General features: G+C 39.3%; 1 long non-coding RNA gene across 1 annotated transcript in view; it reads right to left on the reverse strand.

Annotated features, from left to right (window-relative positions):
* Positions 1–9,791, reverse strand: part of LOC135196492 (uncharacterized) — a 186,550-nt gene extending 176,759 nt beyond the window's left edge. The window contains exon 1 of the long non-coding RNA XR_010310416.1: positions 9,506–9,791. This is a non-coding gene — a long non-coding RNA (uncharacterized LOC135196492). The remainder of the gene's footprint in view (positions 1–9,505) is intronic.
* Between the last annotated feature and the right edge of the window lie 2,881 nt (positions 9,792–12,672).

A 12,672-nucleotide genomic window follows, 5' to 3' on the forward strand; every position in this document is an offset into this window, starting at 1 on the left:
CGGAATTCAGCGGAAAGCGTCTACATACCAAGACTCATACCTTTTTCTAATAATAATAATAATAATAATAATCATAATAATAATATTACCTTTAATAAGTATGCTTGAGAGAGGGTCTGCTTCCTAAGTACAATAATAATTAATAATAATAATAATACAATGCGCAACTGGAATACAATACTTACAAGCTCTGGAATAAGACTAGCAGAGGTTAATATCAGGAAGAGGGATCTTCCAGGGCGACTCACTGTCCCCACTACTCTTCGTAGTAGCCATGATTCCCATGACAAAAGTACTACAGAAGATGGATGCCGGGTACCAACTCAAGAAAAGAGGCAACAAAATCAAACCATCTGATGTTCATGGACGACATCAAGCTGTATGGTAAGAGCATCAAGGAAATAGATACCCTAATCCAGACTGTAAGGATTGTATCTGGGGACATCAGAATGGAGTTTGGAATAGAAAAATGCGCCTTAGTCAACATACAAAAAGGCAGTAAACGAGAACTGAAGGGATAAAAGCTACCAGATGGGAGCAACATCAAACACATAGATGAGAACAGGATAACAAATACCTGGGAATAATGGAAGGAGGAGATATAAAACACCAAGAGATGAAGGACACGATCAGGAAAGATATATGCAGAGACTCAAGGCGATACTCAAGTCAAAACTCAACGGCGGAAATATTGATAAAAGCCATAAACACATGGGCAGTGCCAGTAATCAGAATACAGCGCAGGAATAGTGGAATGGACGAAGCAGGAACTCCGCAGCATAAGATCAGAAAACCAGGAAACAAATGACAAACACACAAAGCACTACACCCAAAAGAGCAATACGGACAGACTATACATAACACGAAAGGAAGGAGGGAGAGGACTACTAAGTATAGAGGACTGCGTCAACATTGAAAACAGAGCACTGGGGCAAGGGTATCTGAAAACCAGTGAAGACGAGTGGCTAAAGAGTGCATGGGAAGAAGGACTAATAAAAGTAGACGAAGACCCAGAAATATACAGAGACAGGAGAAAGACAGAAACGAACACAGGACTGGCACAACAAACCAATGCACGGACAATACATGAGACCAGACTAAAGAACTAGCCAGCGATGACAAATTGGCAATGCTACAGAGGGGAGAAGCTAAAGAAGGAAACTGAAGGAATGATAACAGCGGCACAAGATCAGGCCCTAAGAACCAGATATGTTCAAAGTACGATAGACGAAATAAACATCTTCTCCATATGTAGGAAGTGCAATACGAAAAATGAAACCATAAACCACATAGCAAGTGAATGCCCGGCACTTGCACAGAACCAGTACAAAAAAGAGGCATGATTCAGTGGCAAAAAGCCCTCCACTGGAGCCTGTGCAAGAAACATCAGCTACCTTGCAGTAATAAGTGGTACGAGCACCAACCTGAGGGAGTGATAGAAAACGATCAGGCAAGATCCTCTGGGACTATGGTATCAGAAACGGATAGGGTGATACGTGCAAATAGACCAGACGTGACGTTGACTGACAAAGTCAAGAAGAAAGTATCACTCATTGATGTCGCAATACCATGGGACACCAGAGTTGAGAGAAAGAGAGGGAAAAATGGATAAGTATTCAAGATCTGAAAATAGAAATAAGAAGGATATGGGATATGCCAGTGGAAATCGTTACCCATAATCATAGGAGCACTAGGCACGATCCCAAGATCCCTGAAAAGGAAATCTAGAAAACTAGAGGCTGAAGTAGCTTCCAGGTCTCATGCAGAAGAGTGTGATCCTAGAAACGGCACACATAGTAAGAAAAGTGATGGACTCCTAAGGAGGCAGGATGCAACCCGGAACCCCACACTATAAATACCACCCAGTCGAATTGGGAAGGACTGTGATAGAGCAAAAAAAAAAAAAAAAAATAAAAAAAAAAAAAAAAAATAAAAAAAAATAATAATAATAATAAATGTGGCGCCGGTGCAGAGTGGGTTAGGTTCGTCAATCGACTGGTTAAGCAACATTGGGGCTGGTCAGTCGTCGGATGGGTAACCGCTTTCCTCGGCGTTGATTCCTTGGGAAAGGATCTTTACCATAATTTCCTCAGTCTACTCAGCTGTAAATGAGTACCTATCCCTGATAGGGTAGGGTCCAGCTATGGGTTAAATAGCAAAACTCAGCAATGATGGAAAGAAATGAAGGAATAAACGACAACGACGTAAATGAAACCTCTGGCAACTGAGGTGCTTCGTCCGGCAGCCAGGTATTCAACCCAATTGAAGGGAAGACGGTCAGGTACTTGGAGGTCGTCATCCAGCAACTGACCACCACAACGACAGTAACCGACAGCCTGAGATTGGAGCTACAGAAGCAAACCAAAGGAAGAAATGGCACATAAGATCCAACGGTACATGAACAGGAATAAGGGATACCAACAGAACAAACTATTCGGAACTAACCAGAAAAGACTATACAGCCAACTAAGAGGGGAAGACAACCACCAAGAAATTCCTGAAGCCGAACCAAGTAAGAGACTCTGGGAGAACATATGGAGCAATCCGGTATCACACAACAAACATGCAACAGGGCTCCAGGAAGTCAAGGAAGAAGAAACAGGGAGAATAAAAACAAACATTCACAGAGATCACGACAGACACAGTCAGACACCAACTAAAGAAAATGCCAAACTGGAAAGCCCCAGGTCCCGATGAAGTCCATGGATACTGGCTCAAAACCTTCAAGGCCCTACACCCACGAATAGCAGAACAACTCCAGCATTGTATCTCAAATCACCATGCACCCAAATGGATGACCACAGGAAGGACATCCTTAGTACAAAAAGACAAGAGTAAGGGAAATATAGCCAGTAACTACAGGCCTATCACCTGCCTACCAATAATGTGGAAGTTACTAACAGGTATCATCAGTGAAAGGCTATACAACTATCTAGAGGAGACAAACACCTTCCCCCCCCACCAACAGAAAGGCTGCAGAAGGAAGTGTAGGGGAACAAAAGACCAGCTCCTGATAGATAAAATGGTAATGAAGAACAGTAGGAGAAGGAAAACCAACCTAAGCATGGCATGGATAGACTATAAGAAAGCATTCGACATGATACCACACACGTGGCTAATAGAATGCCTGAAAATATATGGGGCAGAGGAAAAACACCATCAGCTTCTCAAAATACAATGCGCAACTGTATCAATACTTACAAGCTCTGGAATAAGACTAGCAGCAAAGGTTAATATCAGGAGAGGGATCTTCCAGGGAGACTCACTGTCCCCACTACTCTTCATAGTAGCCATGATTCAAACATACAAAAGGGCAAAGTAACAAGAACTGAAGGGATAAAGCTACCAGATGGGAGCAACATCAAACACATAGATGAGACTGGATACAAATACCTGGGAATAATGGAAGGAGGGGATATAAAACACCAAGAGATGAAGGACACGATCAGGAAAGAATATATGCAAAGACTCAAGGCGATACTCAAGTCAAAACTCAACGGCGGAAATTATGATAAAAAGCCATGAAAACACCATGGGCAAGTGCCAGTAATCAGATACAGCGCCAGAATAGTCGAATGGACGAAGGCAGAACTCCGCACCATAGATCAGAAAACCAGGAAACATATGACAATACACAAAGCACTACACACAAGAGCAAATACGGACAGACTATACATAACACGAAATGAAGGAGGGAGACGACTACTAAGTATAGAGGACTGCGTCAACATCGAGAACAGAGCACTGGGGCAATATCTGAAAACCAGTGAAGACGAGTGGCTAAAGAGTGCATGGGAAGAAGGACTAATAAAAGTAGATGAAGACCCAGAAATATAAAGAGACAGGAGAATGACAGACAGAACAGACGACTGGCTCAACAAACCAATGCATGGACAATACCTGAGTCAGACTAAAGAAAAGAACTAGCCAGCGATGACACGTGGCAGTGGCTAAAGAGGGGAGAGCTAAAGAAGGAAACTGAAGGAATGATAACAGCGGCACAAGATCAGGCCCTAAGAACCAGATATGTTCAAAGAACGATAGACGGAAATAACCTCTCTCCCATATGTAGGAAGTGCAATACGAAAAATGAAACCATAAACCACATAGCAAGCGAATGTCCGGCACTTGCACAGAACCAGTGCAAAAGAGGCATGATTCAGTGGCAAAAGCTCTCCACTGGAGCCTGTGCAAGAAACATCAGCTACCTTGCAGTAATAAGTGGTATGAGCACCAACCTGAGGGAGTGATAGAAAACGATCAGGCAAAGATCCTCTGGGACCATGGTATCAGAACAGATAGGGTGATACGTGCAAATAGACCAGACGTGAAGTTGATTGACAAAATCAAGAAGAAAGTATCACTCATTGATGTCGCAATACCATGGGACACCAGAGTTGAAAGAAAGAGAGGGAAAAAATGGATAAGTATCAAGATCTGAAAATAGAATAAGGATATGGGATATGCCAGTGGAATTGTACCCATAATCATAGGAGCACTAGGCATGATCCCAAGATCCCTGAAAAGGAATCTGGAAAAACTAGAGGCTGAAGTAGCTCCAGGACTCATGCAGAAGAGTGTGATCCTAGAAACGGCGCACATAGTAAGAAAAGTGATGGACTCTTAAGGAGGCAGGATGCAACCCGGAACCCCACACTATAAATACCACCCAGTCGAATTGGAGGAATTTGATAGAGCAAAAAAAAATAAAAAAATAAAAAAATAAAAAAATAACATGGTTAAGAAAGTCACGATGAGGTAAGTATAAATATATATCAAAAATATATATAAAACGTTCTATATGTATATATATATATATATATATATATAATATATATATATATAATATATATACATGTATATATATATTTTCATATATATTCACATTGACATCATTTCAAATTTCTTCACCACATCATTGACCCAGGCAGGAGATGGAGTTACATATATTGTTAGGAAAACCAATGAATGTTAGGCAACACAATACGAACACCGCCGGCGAGAAAGTGTGATCGCGTCTGGTGAAACAGGGAAAGATGAAGCACCCCTAAAATTTTATTTGGTTTATGAAATTTAGGCCGCCAAGCCAAGCACTGGGGCCACTTTCGGCCACCCAGACATTAAGAGAGTGAAAAGAGTGAGAGTTCGAGAGGTTGGTCAGCAAGATATAATAAAGGTCCAGGAAATAAAGCTGATGAAGTAGGTGGAATACGGTGAAACTCCCAGAAATGAGCTGAGAAGGAAGTAAAGAGAAGTTCGACAGCAAAATTGAAGAAAGAAAACGGGCACGTAGGTGTAAGTTTGAACCTTATAGAAAATGGGTGCGGCTGACGATCTAAGGTAACGCTGCAAACACATTTTAATAATGTCAGCACCACGTAGGATGGTAGCGCCATCAGTGGACCTCATGCGGTGCTCTGTAAGCATTACTTAAAGTCCTTTGCAGCGTGCCTTCAAGGCCCCTAGCTGCAACCACTTTTAATTCTTTTACTGTACCTCCTTTCATATTCTCCTACTTTCCACCCTCTCCTGACAATTATTCCCTAGTGCTACTGCTTTGAGGTTTTCCTCCTGTTACACCTTTCCAAACCTTATACTGTCAATTTCCGTTTCAGCGCTGAATGACCTCACAGGCCCCCAGTGCTTGGCCTGAATTCTATATTCAATTCAATAATGCCTGCAGTCCACCACGGTAGGCTTACTGTTGGCGCTAAAATCCTACGACGGGTCGATCCTGAATAGGACCCAGATGCTGAAGTACCTCTGATGCACTAACAAGTCATAGAGACATCCTAATCCTTGTAACTCCTTGTAACTGCTGTGCCACAACGTAAAGAAATTTGTCCCTCTGACACTGACGATACCACATCGCAAATCAAGCCCTCTGCTTCTCTCTGGGAGTTGAATATATAGTGTAGTAGGTCAAAGGCCAAGCACTGGGACCTACGAGGTCATTCAGCGTTGAAACGGAAATCGACAGTATAAAGGTTTGGAAAGGTGTAACAGGAGGGAAAACCTCAAAGCAGTTGCACTATGAGAGGGTTGAAGAAAGTCAGATGGAAGAGAGAGAATATGAAAGGAGGTACAGTAAAAGGAGCGAACGTGATTGCAGCTAGAGGCCTAAGGAAGGCTCGCTGCAAATGACTTTAAGTAATGCCTACAGTGCATCGTATGAGGACCACTGTCGGCACTCCCCCCCCACCCCCTGTCAAACCCCGCAGGAGGTTTGTCCTGTGTGTGATCAAATTCTATCGATCATTTTTCCCCTGTTTGTTCCTCTATGGCAAAAGAGTCGCTTCAGTCAAATACGCGTATAAAAGATAAAAAAAAGAACGCTCACAACCTTTGATATAAAAAAATTAAAAAAAAAAAAAACACTTACAAACACACACGCTCTATGAAGGAACCCTCAGGACGAGCGATCCCGCATTGACAACGGATAAACAGGACGACGAATACATATATCCGATTTGCGCCCATCAAAAAGACCAGAGAGATTTCTTTTCGGCTCTGGCCTCCGCTTGGTTATTGGCTTATTCGTCTGAAGCCTTAAAACTCGAATGAAATAAGAAATAATCGAATAACGACGCGCAAGGCGGGTTGGGGGGAGGGGGAGATATTTCTCTTTCGATAAAATGCGGATTGTGTTACTCTACCAGAGAGAGAGAGAGAGAGAGAGAGAGAGAGAGAATTTTAGGAGTTTCGAAGGTTAAAACCATACGATAAAGCCTGGTACAATGTGGACGAGATTTTATCTTAACTATTAACAGATGGTCGACTTATTTATTATTATTATTACTGATTTGTTCCAAACAAAAATATAAAAAATTTTATTTTTCACTATGTGATAAAAACGACTGTATATAAAATTATTCACCAAAATATCCTTTGAGTTCAGGCACAGATTCCAAGTTAAGGAAACTATGGTAGATTCACATCAACCGTGCATTTGATGTCTAGGCCAGTCCCTTACGACGCTAAGGAGAGTTGAAGCATACATCCTGCCTATGTGAACTCTTGAGAGAGACCGAGAGTTTCCATCCCTGTGATTTGCTTATCAACAGCCAATCAGGAGCGTCGTAAGGGACTGGCCTAGACATCAGATGAACGGTTGACGTGAATCTTCTATAGTACACAGATGTGGATTATATTTCTCAACTCATCTTTTTGTTCTTCTCCTTTCATTATTATTATTATCATGATTAAGAAGGATGTAGACTCCCTTAAATGAGGCCTGTTAAAAATGAAAGCATTCTGACACTCGGCCACAGGTTATAAATCTGCTTCTAAATACGAGGACGCGAATTCGAGTCCTACCTGGGGATCAGAATGTCTTGGGCTTTGTAGTGAGAAGCGTATACGAAAAACGGTGCAGAAACAGAGATGGAGAGAGGGTATTGGGGTTATGGTAATCACGTATACGTATCTGGTAAAAAATATAACTAATCCAGTTTATTTACGCTTTAAAAATACCCAAATTTTTATTTATTTATTCATGTTTTAACAAAATTCCTTTATCAGGCGCTTGTCTGCATTAGGGCACACGCAAAGCAAATTTATCTATTCATTTGGAAAACAGAAGCCATATATATATATAATATATATATATATATATATATATATATATATATATATATATTATATATATATTAAATCGAGATTTTAATTATGAAATCTTCAGCGGACGACGGCTTTTGTGTGAGTGAAACCTACACAAATATCAGAAGCCGATATGGGATGCGAACAAGGTGGGGTGAGATATGTGAATGCACGTGATACATGTTTTTTTTTACTGGGGTGTTTTGATAACCAAATATATATGGGAGGAGAGAGAGAGACGAGAGAGAGCTAGGCTTCCTGCATATCTATATTTTAAGTCTTATTCATTTTTTATGAGTATATTAAAGATAAATGGTATTTATTACCAATTATTGTACACAAACATTACCCCCGATAACTTATATATATATATATATATATATATATATATATATATATATATATATATATATAACTTTTTAGCCACAACGTTACAGTAAAGCAATAACATATAAATAGCTAAGTAAATAAATATGGAAGCAAATCACATTACAGTACAAAATAACATCAATTATGCTTGTATGCAGTAGCTAAGAGTCCTAGACTCATCTCTGCTTGGAAATCAGACGTTCATTAAATTTACGACGAATATCGACAGTAATTTGTTGAGACTTTCAGTTTACGATTTAATGGATTTATAAATGATGGACTTCTTTAGGGAATATTTTCTCTCCCTTTCTCTGTCCTTCTCTCTCATAGGAGTGAATAACAGTCAAGTCAGATAGCTACTATAAATCATAGCTTTCTTATGGAGGTGTTGTTAGCCTATTAATTCATTGGGACCCACTACTATCAACCAACTACTGGGTAACCAACTCATTGCTTTGTATAAACAGAGCTTATCTGTACTGCTTCTGTCTTCACTCAGAATTAGAAGTTTTTTGGGCCTCTGGCCATATAGGCTGATGTAATAACCGTTTTACTGCCACAGACAATAGGCCTATATGCTACATACAAACTTTCCATGGTAAAGTTTTTTTTTTTCTTTAAGTGAAAACGAAGCTTTGTTATTGGTATGTGGTTTTGAAACACGATTATTTTATATTGATAGTAATAATAAATTGTGAGAGTAACAACAGCGATGATGATGATGATAATAATAATAATAATAATAATAATAATAATAATAATAATAATAATAATAATAATATGCCTATTTCGTTATAATACAGTTGTACTTATGATGAGAATTTACCTCCATAATATCAACAAAGTCTTATATAAAGCCACTGGAATAAACAATAAATAAATAAATAAAAAACTTTCGGCCAAGGCAGAATTCGCCCAAGAAAAGTCATCGTCAAAACAAGACTTAAAGAGTAGGCCTAGGAATGGAATGGCATATATATAGTTGAGGCCAGAGGCCAAGCTCTGGGACCGATGAGGTTATTCAGCCCTGGAAAGGAACCTGATAGTAAGGGGTTTGAAAGGTGTAACAGGAGAAAAACCTCAAAACAGTTGCACAAGGGAATAATTGTTAGGAGAGGGCGGAGAGTAAGATGGAAGAAAGATATGAATTGAGGTTCAGAATGTACGGGTTGGTGCAAAGAAAGAGCCTGTAGTAGCACATGGCTGGCTAAATCTAACTACTTAGACACAGTAATAGGAATGCGAAGGGTTGCAAGTAGGGGCCGAAGGGACTCTGCAAAGAACCATTAGTAACGCCTACGGTGCACCCCATGAGGTACATTGGTGGGCACTAGGCCAATAGGATTACCGGTAAACCATGGTGAATCGTTGCCCATCTACCATACCTCCTTTCTTTTTCTTCATAATAAATCTCACCCAGCGTGAACGGTGAACGATAAAAAGAAGAAAAATGCACAAGCTAATTCTGGGGAAATTAATAATAACAACATATAAATAAAAAAATAAAATAAATAAAAAACCAGGCTGCATGACTCACTTTGCGAACGGCATGGCGAGAACCAGTTCAGCTCCGACGCTGCTGCATGGCGGGACACCGGGTGTGACAGGATAGGAGCTCAGCATACGTCAGGTATTTGTATTTCAGAAGTCAGGTACTTTAGATGTCTCAGCCTAAACCGTTCAAGATTATTTAAATACAGCACTAACAAAGAAAACTGTGCAGGTTTTTCACATCAAGGTTCGGGTGTGCCTACACTAGTACACTGGTCGACTGTGCGTGCGCCGTGCAGGCTGATCTGCGCATGCGCAGTGTGCTTGAAAGTTATGGCGGTATGTGTGACGCATATACGATTAATCTTAAGTATGCATCTTTTCCCGTCTAAATTACATACCATTTCCAGTTAAACATGCAAAAAAATAAACTACTAAGTCATCAGATTTTTTATACAGATTAATTTTGATATATATAGAGATTTATTCAGTTTTTTTTTTTTCATTTCAGAAAATATCCAGATTTTCTTTCAGAAATGTGGCAACACTGGACTGACGGCCTTTGAAACGTCACAGTCATGAAAGATATACATACACAGACATGGTAGCGTACTGGCGTACGTACAAATACATACGCATGTATAAATATGCGAGAACATCAAAACATAATAGTGTACGAGTATATATCAAATACTTAAAGCCCACCAGTAAAGGATACCGCAGGAATAATTTGCGAAGGACTTCATCCTAGACCTAAGTTTTTTAAGGAACCCGACAAGCCCTCGGTGCTGATTATGTCTGAACATAGAAAAAGTTACGGTCTGACGCCTGGCAACGCATGAAGGCTGACACTTGATCGCCTCTGGCTTAAGTGGGTTCGGTAGGAGGTGCTCGGGTTCTCTAGGGGCTCTGCAATGACGTTGGGGGATTTGGGTTTAATCACTCGCGAGGAGGCTTCGGCCATCGTTAGGAAGTCGAGGATCTGGTGTCAAAATATTTCGTAAAGGAAGCGCTAATAATAGTTGTAATAATATAATATTTAATAATAAACCTGGCTCAAAATTGTGCTGCCTCTGCTTATTACTTTCGACAACGAGAACCTTGGAACTAACTCCAGTAATGATATTCGTAAACAAAACACTATCGTGCCGCCTTTTAAGTACACAAAAAACGGCAATTATCCTTCCGCAACAGAAGAGATTCAGTTCAGGCTATAATCATCAATATCATCACAATAACAACCAGTTAAATCATAATACAGAATATGTTATTACTAATGAGGTTTACCACAACCTTGCGAGGAAATGGAAAATTAATTTGGAATAAAACAAAGGCGGTACTGACTACAGTTACAAATTTGAACATCTTGAGAAGCAGCTGACAACTGACAACCAGCTTACGGTATATATGTTCGACATTATCGATTTTAGCGATCTAACCGTTCGAATATATGTCATAAGGGGTATTTTTTTAGTATTCCATTAAATGGTAAGATTAAATTATATAACAAAACACAGAGTAACTTTACAGGTTTGAGAATTGGAGCAACATAAAGAAAAATGCATACCTATAAAAATCACGGTACTACGTAGCAACATTCTCTCCCGCCACTTAGCCACCCCTCCCCGAACAACTATCAGTAGTCTCATTTATCCTTTATTTAGCGACTTATGACTCCTTTCTCTTTCCCTTTGCTTACTTCACCTTCCGTTTCTACATGTAAACGAGCAGTTTTAGCCAGTAGACAATTCAAAGTTCATCTTACGGCCATTAACAAGATAGGAAATGGTCTTGCGGGTTCAGAACTTCAGACCTTTTTATACGCATGTGTTACCGGCATTGAGGTCATTCTGAGTTGAACTTCATTAGTGTGTGATCATGTGTCATAATACTTCCTTAATTGCCGTAATTTTTCGTTGGTTTTGTGATAGTTGAGAGAACCTTGACTTGGGCTGTTTACAGTTTACTCGTTAATTTATTGTTCGTTTAGTAGATGTTATATCGCCGTGGAAAACTTCAATATAAAGTAAATGTCTGGCGTCGTAATAGCGCAGCACTTCGATAAGAGTCTAAATGCGTCGATTCAGTTTTTGGTTTATGTAAATTAGCGGCTGCGCGGATATATAATTTTTTTAAATATAATTTTTCGGCGAAGCACTGTCGAACGCGGTGCCTGTAATGCAGTACAGGTGAGATAATCAGAGAAATTCACCTTCTTTCGTCTGTGTTTCAACTCCCATCCCCGAGGGGCTGGTGCCAACATGGCGGCCAGGCCATGTTTAAGTCCGACCCTGTAGGTGACGAACGCCGAAACACGAAGAAAAGAAGGTAAATTTCTCATTTTCTCGATAGATACGTCTGGTTATCTCACCTGTATTGCGTAACATACACAGTTTTCTGTATTGTTCAGGAAAGAAAAATATATTAATAGGCGTTATTTCCTTGAAGGCCATCTTCACGACATTCCCGCCATTATGGGTTAGGCCTATGCTGTTCGTTGTTAATAGATTTTTTTTTTACATGTTTTAACGTAACTCCGTTTGTGATTTTGTATTGCTCGTATAATTAACTCCACTGTAGCGATTACGACATTATCTTCGTGAAAAGTACCTTGATTCTCTTATATATGTCAAATTGTACTAACGTCCGCGAATTGATTGTAAAATTGGTTTGAATTGATATAGCCACCTGTCGTAGTTTTATGAAACTTTTGGGTCATAAACATTAAATGTATTGTTGCTAAGTTCACTTATCGTTCATATAGCGGTGTGTAAGAGTTTCAGCGTCCATTTACAAATATGCGATGTAATTTGGATACTTTTGTACATTTTTCTTTTCTGTTAAGGGGTAACCACTTATAAATGGATACGAATCTTTTAAGAACTCACTTTGTCTCGGGGTATTTCATTCTCAAATATACTTACCTATTTAATTTGCCGTTTTATTGCTGTTTAGTAAGTGTAATAGAAGAAAATAATTGCCGGTATAACGTAACTGCGTATGAAATTTAATTCTTTATGAATTTGCTGACCTGATTCCTTAAAAGATTTGATTTACGAATTTGTTGCTGAGAATGCAATTAATTTTTGTTTATAGGCTATACAGATTCACGATTTCGTTATTTATTTAGTATAACATTTATTTATTTATTTATTTATTTATTTATTTATTTATTTATTTATTTATTTATTTATTTATTTATTTATTTTGTGT

Source organism: Macrobrachium nipponense, chromosome 23, assembly GCF_015104395.2.
Source record: "Macrobrachium nipponense isolate FS-2020 chromosome 23, ASM1510439v2, whole genome shotgun sequence".
Taxonomy (NCBI): domain Eukaryota; kingdom Metazoa; phylum Arthropoda; class Malacostraca; order Decapoda; family Palaemonidae; genus Macrobrachium; species Macrobrachium nipponense.